Source organism: Enhydra lutris, unplaced genomic scaffold, assembly GCF_002288905.1.
Source record: "Enhydra lutris kenyoni isolate GAN:26980312 unplaced genomic scaffold, ASM228890v2 scaffoldscaffold85, whole genome shotgun sequence".
NCBI lineage: Eukaryota > Metazoa > Chordata > Mammalia > Carnivora > Mustelidae > Enhydra > Enhydra lutris.
Window position 1 is genome coordinate 5,228,917 of NW_019154169.1, and position 10,457 is coordinate 5,239,373.

Consider the following 10,457-nt stretch of genomic DNA (forward strand, 5'->3'; position numbering starts at 1 on the left):
CACTGGACATAAAAGGGGAAAGGGTCCATGTGCCCAATCGGGGGTCAGCCATCAGTGTACCAGGAAGTTAGTAGCTATAACTGAAGCCACCTTTGCCTCTTCCTGGCTGGGCAACCTTAAACAAGTCATCCAACCTCTCTGGGCCTCAGTTTCCTTATCTGTAAAATAAGGAGTAAAATAGTGCCTATTTTGTAGGGGTTTGTGGGGAGCGAATGGATTAATGTCTCTAGAACAGGGTCTGACACTCATCAGCTTTTTATAAGCACCAGCTATAATTATTTGATAATCAGAACTTTGTGATGTTTATAGGATATTAAGAGAGCCCTCAGGATATGGGCACTAATGAGCTGCAGGCATTCTGTCCTAAGGTGTTAACACTTTTAATCCCACAGCAGCCATCTGAGGTAGACGCTCTTGTCATCGTCATCCCCACTGTACAGAAAGGTGCAGACACTTGCCCAAGGTCACACAGCAAATAAATTTGGTAAGGAAACACAGGACACAAAGACAGATATTTGACCCTTAGAGAGAAGGATAAAAGAGCCAAGAGGAAAGATAAGGAAGGAGAAAGGGGTGGCGAGGCCAAGAAGAAGAGAGAGGGATAGACAGGGACACAGATACAGACAGCACAGACACAGGATAGGGGGTTTGGAGGGAGGCGAGCGGGGGACAACATGCCGACCACTGGGCTGGGCTGCACTGCACCACGGAATGAGGAAGTAGCTGGAAGTGAGGACGGAGGGAAGGCGACCCAAGAGGAGACAGGGACTTCTAGACCCCGCCACCAGAGCCTGAGCTGGGGCTGGCTAGGAGGAACCTGAGGTTAGGGCATTGGGGGGATGGGCCCACCGCAGGAAGCTCCCCTCCCCCATCGGGGCGTCACACCCCATAGCTCCCTGGGCCTGGTCTCAGGAGAGAAAAGGGGAAACTGGATGCCAGTCATGGGACAGATTCTGAGTGGCCCTTCCTGGTGGGGGGATTTGGAAGCCAGAGGAGGGCCAGGGCCCAGTCAGAGGCAGCACTGGCTGCCAACAGCCGCGAGCACCCAGGCCTGGCCCAGTCTGGTCGCTAAAGAACCAACATCCCCACCACCACCACCACCAGGCCTGCAGTGGGTGCAGAGAGAACAGGCCCCAGACAGCCTCGAGATGGTGGAAGCTGAATGAGCCTCAGGGCTTTCAGAGAGCAGGGGAAGCTCTGAGCCTGGAAGGGCTTCATCTGAATCCAGCACTCAGTGCTCTCGGGCTCACTCTGGCTGGGCTGGGGGAGCAGACTGTGGGGGGCATGGCTGCTGTGGTCCAGTTTTATTGTGAGGATTTTGTGAGGTCTATCAGAGTAATGTCTGCCTGGCTTGTTCTATCTGCTCAGTGACTCTTAATCACCGTCCTCCTCATTACTGTTATTGTTAGTATTTCAAGTCTCCAGTTCTGGGCTTACCTTGATAATCAGCCTCCCTCAACCCCTCAGACTCGGCCTCCTGGTCTGGTCCTCCTGACTCCAGCCAGGCCCGAGCTGTCCCCAGAAATAGCCAGTACACTCGTGAACCAACCAATCAAGCAAATGTGGCCATACAGCCGGCTCTGGGTCCTGGAGCCCCCACCACCACTTTTAGTGGCTGAGATGTAGGGAAGTCCGAGGTATCCCAAAGGAACAGAATGGGGTGGTGGCAGATATCTGGGGGTGGAGTGGGGTGGGGAGGGGGTGGGCTCTTTACCAACTAAAAATAAAGTATTAAATATGTTAGCAACTGGTACGACTGTACTGGTACAGAGCACAGAACGCTGATCCAGGCTGGTCAGCCTGGGCTCTCCGTGGGTGGATGGGCCATTGGATGAAAAAGGGTGAGATGGAGGGCACCCAGCTACTGGGAGACACCCCTCACCCAGTGCCAGGCTCCAGGAAGTAGGGCTGCTTCACCTCCCATGAGATCTGTGAAGTGTCTTAATCTGTCCTGGCAAGCAGCCCAAGAGTTGGGCAAGGCCCAGGCTGACTTTGCCAGAAAGCAGGCAATGTGGTGAGCTGTGACAAGCTCGTCTCTGTGGAAGCGACAGCCCCTCCCTACTCTCCCTGCTTCTACTTCTGCCCCCTACAACCCATCCTCCCCGTAGTGGTCAGCGGAGGCTTTTTGAAAAGTCAGAGAACCAATTTTGTAAGTGGCCAAAAAATGTGAACAGATACATCACAGAAGAAGAGACCCGGATGGTCAATAAGCATGCGCGAAAGCGTTCAACATCATTAGTCATTAGGGAAATACGAATTAAAACCACAATGAAATACCATTACACACCCACTGGAGTGACTAAAATGAAAAGGCTGACCCTCTCAAGTGTCCGCAGAGACAGGGAGCAATTGGAAACCTCACGCTGCTAGTGGAAATGGAAAACAGAACCACCACTTTGGAAAAGAGTTTGGTAGTTTCTCATAGAGGTAAATATTCACCTACTCAGAGATCCAGCAATCCCACAGAAGCAGGCATCTACCCAAGAGAAACAAAAATATATACTTACATAAAGACCTGCCCATCTTTCTGTCCTCCCCTCCTACCCCTCTTTTCCTCGCTTCCCCTACTCCAGCTACACTGGCCTTCTGTTTCTTTTTTTTTTTTTTTAAAGATTTTATTTATTTATTTGACAGACAGAGATCACAGGCAGGCAGAGAGGCAGGCAGAGAGAGGAAGGGAAGCAGGCTCCCCGCTGAGCAGAGAGCCCGATGTGGGGCTCGATCCCAGGATCCTGGGATCATGACTCGAGCCGAAGGCAGAGGCTTTAACCCGCTGAGCCACCCAGGCGCCCCAGGCCTTCTGTTTCTTAAGTCAAGTTCATTCTCACTCCAGGGCCTTTGTACCTGCTGTTCCCCCTGCCTATGATGCTTTTCTCAAAGTTCATGTAGAGTCGGCCCTTTCTCATACTCCCGATATCAGCTCAAATGTCACACCCTCACAGAGGCCTCTCTTGCCCACCACCACTCAAGCCACCTCCCACCATCAATTTCATTTTCTTCCTGTATTTATCATACCTGAAGTTCTCTGAACTGTGTGTTCCCATTTTTCCTGTCTGCTACTTTCTCTAGAATGGAACTCCATGAGAACAGGAACCTTCCTGCCTTGTTCACTGTCATATCCTCAGCACATATAGTAGGTGCTCAGTAAATACTCTTTCAATATTGCAATAAATGGCCACCAGTAATGGGTTGGATGAAGGATGGCTCTTGAACCCTGCAGAGGTCTAAGGGATCCCAGACGTGCCCACCATTTCTTTTTGAATTGATCACTTGTCAGATAAGAATGCTAGTGTCTGCCAATATCCTCCTGCTTCTTCTTCCATGAAATTTTCAGCAGGACATCTGCCCACCAAACTAGAGACTGTATTTTCTGGCTGCATTTGTGTTTAGAATGGTCATAGAACTTTGTTTTGCCTGATGAGCAATGTGGGAATAAATGAGCAATTTAGAAGTCCTAGCCTTTGCGGATGGATGTACTCCACTCTTCCTGATTTCCTCATTCCCTGGAATTTGAATGTAGGATCTTAGAACAAGTAGATGAGGGCAACATCATCAAAATGAAAGAGGGAGAAGACAGAAGAAGCCTCAGTGCCTTTTGCTTTGACAAAGAACATGGTGGAAGGGCCCTAACATTCTTGAACACATCCCCTTTGCTGTTTAAACGAGTTAGTGCTTCTACTGTATGCAATGAAGAACGTGACTGCCTCATCTGGGTCAGGCGTAACCTTGATTTAATGACCAGAGCCAGGAGGTGGGTGTAGTAGCTCCAACTTGTAGAAGGAGTCCTAAGACAGTCACAGTGCAGGCAGTTGTAAGCCAGGTAGCCTGCCTGGAAATGGCACACACTGAGGGACTGTGCTTAAGGCACCTCCTTCTTCTTCTCACTTTCAGATAAAATTCTGATGTGAATACCAAACTATTTCCAGATAAAATACGATGCTACATAACCACACAGGGGAGGAGAATGAGTGGGAAAGGATGGGCCCAAGTTGGATGGTTGTCGGGGGGTAGATAGACTGTAGAGGACTCCTCATACTCTTTTATGTTTCATCTTTTCAAAATTCTCTAAATTAAAAATTTCTTGAGGGGCACCTGGGTGGCTCAGTCAGTTAAGCATCTGCCTGTGGTTCAGGTCAAGGTTCCAGGGTCCTGGCAGGCTAGCTGCTCAGCAGGGTGTCTGCTTCTCTCTCTCTCACTCTCCCTCTGTGCGCTCTCTCTCTCTCTCAAAGAAATAATAGATAAAATCTTTTTAAAAGGGGGTGGGGGGTACCTGCGTGGCTCAGTCAGCTGAATGTTTGCCTTCAGCTCAGGGCATGATCTTGGGGTCTTGGAATCAAGCCCCATGCCAGGCTCTCTGCTCAGTGGGGAGTCTGCCTCTGCCTCTCCTTCTGTGCTCTCTCTTTCCCTCTCAAATAAAAAAATAAAAATTGAAAAAAAAATTCTCTATTTTTCTTGTGGTGAAGATTACATGGCTGTAATGCACTTGTCAAAACTCACAAAACAATATACTAAGAAGGATGTATTTTACTCTATGTACATTCTACCTGAAAAAAAAAAAAACTGTTTTAAAGAGATGAAAATTGTAAGCACCAAAAGAACTGGTAAAGAGGTTTCATGATGTCTTTATTTCCTACCAGTTGCAATGTTGACAAGTAAACAGATGTTTCCCACTTTGACTTCTGGGAAAATGCTGGCAAATACTGACTTGCAAGGTGAATGAAGCAGGATCCGGTGATGGGCATTGTTTTCTCCCCTTCTATTAAAATAGAATTTATAATTGGGTGTCGGGTCTTCTAGCCAAGGCTATGTTTCTCAGCCTCTTTGGAGCCCAGTGAGACCTTGTCACTGTCTTCTGGCCAGTGGAATGTGGGAAGAAACAACTTCCAGGTTGTGTCCCTAGAGGCAAAGATGTGGGCTCCCTTTCTCTGTTCTTCCTCTTGGCAGGAACATGACCCTGACACTGGGCATGGACAGACATCCTAGACCACAACAATTGACTTTTTATTTGTGAAATGAAGGTCTTTAAAATATAATTAGAGCAATGATCCATGGATATATCAATTGTGGTTCATCTATGTCATAAATGCAGTCATTATAAATGAGTTAGAATTCTTTAAGCTCATTTGAAGGGATTTTAATTGAGAAAAGTAAGGTAGAGAGAAGAAAATATAGTATGAGGCCAAACAGTGACCAAAAGAATCTCTTGTAAATATGTAGATATATGTTTGCATATTGAGAGGTGATGCATAAAGTTGTGGAAGGAGACACCTCAGGCTGCCACCATTGGTAACACTGGTGACCTGGGTCAGGATAGGAGATCAGGGAGGATAAGAGGAAAACAGGGTTGCAAGTGAAAGAAATAGATGATAACAATAATGTGTATAACAAGATGACTTTTATATCAAATTATGCATGTAAAATTGTGTTTATCAGCACAGCATAAACTGAATGATATTCAAGAGAATATCAACAGTGGAATCTCTGGGTGGTGAGATTTAGGTTGCTTCTATTTTCTTTATTTTTAAAATTTCTGTTTTTACAGGGAGTATTTTTAACTTGTATAATCATTAAAAAATATGTTAATTTCAGAAAACACAATGAATACATTAAGGCAAATTTGCAGGGGGATAAAAAGACAAGACTTCTGTTGCCAGTAATGGTGGTCTAAGAAATCAGAAAGCACCATCTCACTGAAGAACAAATGAAAATGCAGGATGAAATATATGGGAAGAGTTACTCTAAGTAGCAAAGCACTGGTAAGAGGATAAGGAAATACTACCTCAAATCCAAAATAAAACAAGAGAGGAACCCGAAGTGCAAATGCCTTCGGAAGAAATGCTTTCACTTTGTTCTAAGGGCATTTTCCAATCCAGAAGACAGTTTGGGACTAGAGAGGCAGAAGTAAATGCCCAGACCCACCCTGACTGGAGAGTCTGAACATCAGCTCTTCATTTTAAGCTGGGATCTGAATGCTGTTGCACTCAAGGTAAGAGTGAGCTCGAAGTCATGTAGCCTTCATGTGAACTAATAGCTTATCCTTATATGCCCTAAGCCAGGTAAACCTAGGTCTTTTCCTGGATTAATATCCCCTCTGGAGTAACGTACAACTGTATTTGGTCTTCAAAGTCTTCCTACAAGTCTAAGACAACATGAACAAGAATAAGCAGAATCAATAGATATGATAATGTACATGCAAATACTTCAGATTTCTGACCATATCATATACACAAGTTTTCGTCCTGCCCCTTTTTGTAAATTATTTGTATGAACCCAGAACGAGCACCTATATTCCCTTCAACTGTTTATCTGTGACCTGACCTTGCTGTTAGACCTCTGCTCTTTGCCCTGGAAAGGAACCAAGGAGACAACCATCACACTATAGAGGGCAAAATAAATCAGACACCAAAGCTAAGGTTTCATTTCTCAGTTCACTTATGCTAAGAAAGAGCTGTGGGGTGAGTCTGTTTCCCCTTTCTTCTTCCCACTGCCTGGAATGCGGATGTGGTGGAAGCCATCTTGGACCACGAAGGTCAGGCTATTCCCCAAGGGATGGCAAAACCATAGGTTAAAGCAGCCTGGATCTCTTATACCATGAAGCCCTGGACTGTTTATACTTGGTTTATTGGTGAGAGAGAAATAAACTTGTACTTTGTTTAAGCCACTCTTATGTAGAATTCTGTAATAGGGTTCATATCCTACTAACCTATGTCCTATCTAAGTGCTCATTACACATGAGCAATTTCTCCTGTTTCTAAAACTCCCTTAGAAATATCAGTTTTGGGGCGCCTGGGTGGCTCAGTGGGTTAAAGCCTCTGCCTTCGGCTCAGGTCATGATCCCAGGGTCCTGGGATCGAGCCCTGCATCAGGCTCTCTGCTCAGCAGGGAGCCTGCCTCTCCCTCTCTCTGTGCCTGCCTCTCTGCCTACTTGTGACCTCTGTCTGTCAAATAAATAAATAAAATCTTAAAAAATATATATCAGTCTTACTGGGTTTGTAATATTATATCCTCTGAAGTTTTTGAACTTTTATTCACTCATGCATGTATTCATTTATTCAACACTATCTGTCCAGGCCCCTGGATGGGTGATAGACATGTAATGATGAACAAAACTGCCCTCACAGAGCTTACATCCTATGTGGAGGGAGACAGGCAATAGACAAGAAAACTAAATAAATAACTTTCCTATTTTCAGAGATACCACGTTCTAAAACGTGCGGGAGAGACTGGCTAATTTGTCATTAAAATGGCTTCCCTTTGCTCCTTTGCACACAGCTGGACTTTCCCCATCATCCCTCGCAGTCAGGTATGTGAGCCAACAGCACGTGAGCAAATCCGTTTCATTGGACCTCTGGGTGTGACCCTAAAAACCTCCCACTTGTGACCCTCACCTCTTTCAACAACCACTATTAGAGAGGATGGGGGGCAGGGAGGCGCAAGCCAACTAAAGTTGCCCAGAGACAATGGATGGAAGGAGCCTGATTCCCCGGGTGACTCAGCCGCAGATCCTGACTGCATCACACTATGGTGTGAAGGAAATATAGACTGTACTAAGCCACTGAAATCTGGGGGTTACCTAATACATTCCATAAAGCAGAGACTCTGGAAGACTACAAAAACGGCTCCAATTTGTCACCCCTCTCCCTGCCTTTTGCCATCTGACTTTACCACAACTTCCTTCAAAGGGTGGAGTCTATTCCGCTCCCCCCACCCTCTCACCGCCCTTGAATCTGAGCAGGTGTTGGGAACCAATGAGGTCAAAAGAATGTGGAAGAAGGAAATGGAGTGACAGTTGCCAACAACAGCTGATACAGGCTCTCTGACCAAATAAATTCAGAAAAAAAATGCCCTGGAACTTTTGGGACACGTGGTCTGGGAGAAAGAAGCCAGCCTCCATGTGAGAGCACCATGCTAGAGTGGCCCTGTGTGTTTGCTCTGATCAACAGCCCACTGGCCTTTCATCTGACAGTCAACATTGCCAGCTATGTGAGTGAGCCACCTTGGCTACCCGGACCAGTTGAGTTTTCTTTTCTTTTTTCTTTTTTTTTTTTTAAGATTTTATTTATCTATCTATCTATCTATCGAGAGAGGGAAAGAGCACAAGCAAGGAGAGTGGCAGGCAGAGGGAGAAGCAGGCTCTGTGCTGAGCAAGGAGCCCCATGCAGGACTCAATCCCAGGACCCTGGGATCATGACCTGAGCCAAAGGCAGCTGCCTAACCCACTGAGCCACCCAGGCATCCCTCCAGTTGAGTTTTCAAATGCCTTCAGCCCCACTCAGCATCTGACTTCAACCATATGATGGACACCAAGTGAGCACAGCCCAGCCCCACTGGGTCCTTCTTGAATAACTGATCCATAGAGTCAGAGGAAAAAGAAAATGGTCGGTTTAAGCTGCTTAATTTTTGGACAATTAGCAAAAGATAACTGAAACACTGGGGTTGCAAATTCTACCCTAACCTTCATCCTACAATAGCCAGACGTGTAATGTAAGCCAGTGAGCGGGGGCCTGGTGTGGGATAACAGAGCATGGTGGGGGACCCTGATTTACCAAGGAACCCATGCTGTGCTGCTCTAGGCTGTATTTACCCCCAGAACTGCTCATCTTCCCCTTTCTGCCTGCATCCCAGTCACAGTTCCCAGTCTCCCCCTTTATCTGGATTTATCTGGGGTTCTGCCAGTGGGAAGCAGTGACAGGAGCCTGGAGAGTGGGAGCAAGGGGCCATGGCAATTCATCCCTCTCCCCGTGGTTGTGCCTCCTCACAGCTCCAGCCAGCTTGACAGTCCCACTAGGTCTCCAGTTTCTTTTAGGTGACTTTGTCTCTGGGCTTTCCTGATGCCACCTCCTCCCTTTCTTCCTCCAGCCTGGAGTGACAGTGGCTTCCCACTGTTGCTAATTTCTGATTGCTTCACTGGCTCCCGCTTAGCCCCCCAGCTCCTCCATCTGGTGCATAACCATCTCCATGTGTCAACATCCCTCTGTTCTAATATCTGTATCTTCATCAGGCCCTCACAGGTAGAGCAGCTCCTGCCCACTGTGCCCAAACAGAAAAGTGGGCTCCATGTTGTCAGATAACCCAACATGGCAGAAGCCAAAAACCAAGAGTGTTGTGAGTTTTCAAATGCTGTGGCTGCCCAGTGGTCCTCTTACTTCAGAGTAGACAGAAGCGACAGGAGAGACTGAGGAGGAGTACTTACTGGGTCAGTGAACAGACCTTTACTGAGCACCTACTGTGTGCAGGTACTGTGCGAGGAGCTGGGGACAAAGTGGTAAGCCAGAAAGGGGAGTCCCTGCCCTGTGTGCTTACATTACGGTAGAGGAAACAGAAAAGCAAATGAAGGAGACAAAGGACAGCATGTGGAACGTGCCAGGCAGAAGGAAAGGTGGGTGATATTGTATGAATGGGGGTGCAGGGGAGTCAGGCTTTAGTTGCGGTGACACGATGGCAGCACTGAGATGGGGCATCTGAGCTGAGAGACCTCAAGGACAAGAGAGTCAGGCTGATGAAGATCTGGGAGAACCATGTTCCCAGAAGAGGGAATGGCCATCACAAAGTCCCCGAGCCAGGAAAGAGCTGGAAGTGTGTGAGGAACAGCGAGACGGGATGGCTGGGGCAGAAGAAGTGAAAGGGAAGGTGAAGGACTATGTGGGGTTGGGGAGGGTGCAGTGGCCACAGGAAGGAGCTTGGATTTTATTATAAGTGCAATGAGAAGCTGCTGAAGATTTTAAGAAGGGAAGTAGTATGATCCATGTTTTTGAAAGACACCTCCCCCCACCCCACCCACCACAAAGTGTTGTATGAGGACTACAAGTAGGACACAAGATTAGAGGCAGGGAAACCAGTCTGTAAGCAATTGTGGTGGTCCAGATGGTACACTGAATGGGGTTTGGACCAGGGTGTTAACAGTGGAGCAGTGAGAAGTGGGTGGGTTTGGGAGAGCTGTGTCACAGAAACCAGAAGGGGAGTTTTCAGACAGGACTGGTCTGGAGGACTTGTTAAAATGCAGACTGCTGGGTCTTGTCCCCAGAGATTACAGTTCAGTGGGTCTAGAGCAACATAATTTGCATTTCTAACAAGCTGTCATATGATGCTGCTGCTGCAGACCCAGATATCACACTTTGCAAACCACTAGGTGTAAAACGACGCTTTCTAATAGAAATACAATGTAAGCCATGTGCATCATTTAAAAATTGGGGGGGGGGGCACCTAGCTGGCTCAGTCGGAATAGCACGTGAGTTATGATCATGGGAGCCATGAGTTCGAGCCCTGTGTTGGGTGTAGAGATTACTTAAATAAATTTAAAAATAAAATAAAATAAAATTTTCCAGTAGCCACAGTTAAAAAGAAAAAAACAGGTGAAAGTATTTTAATAAAATAGTCCAGTCATATGTTTTATTATTAATACATCCCCAATTCTCTTGTTTCAGCAAGTTGACAATGTTTTTAAAATTTTTTTTTTT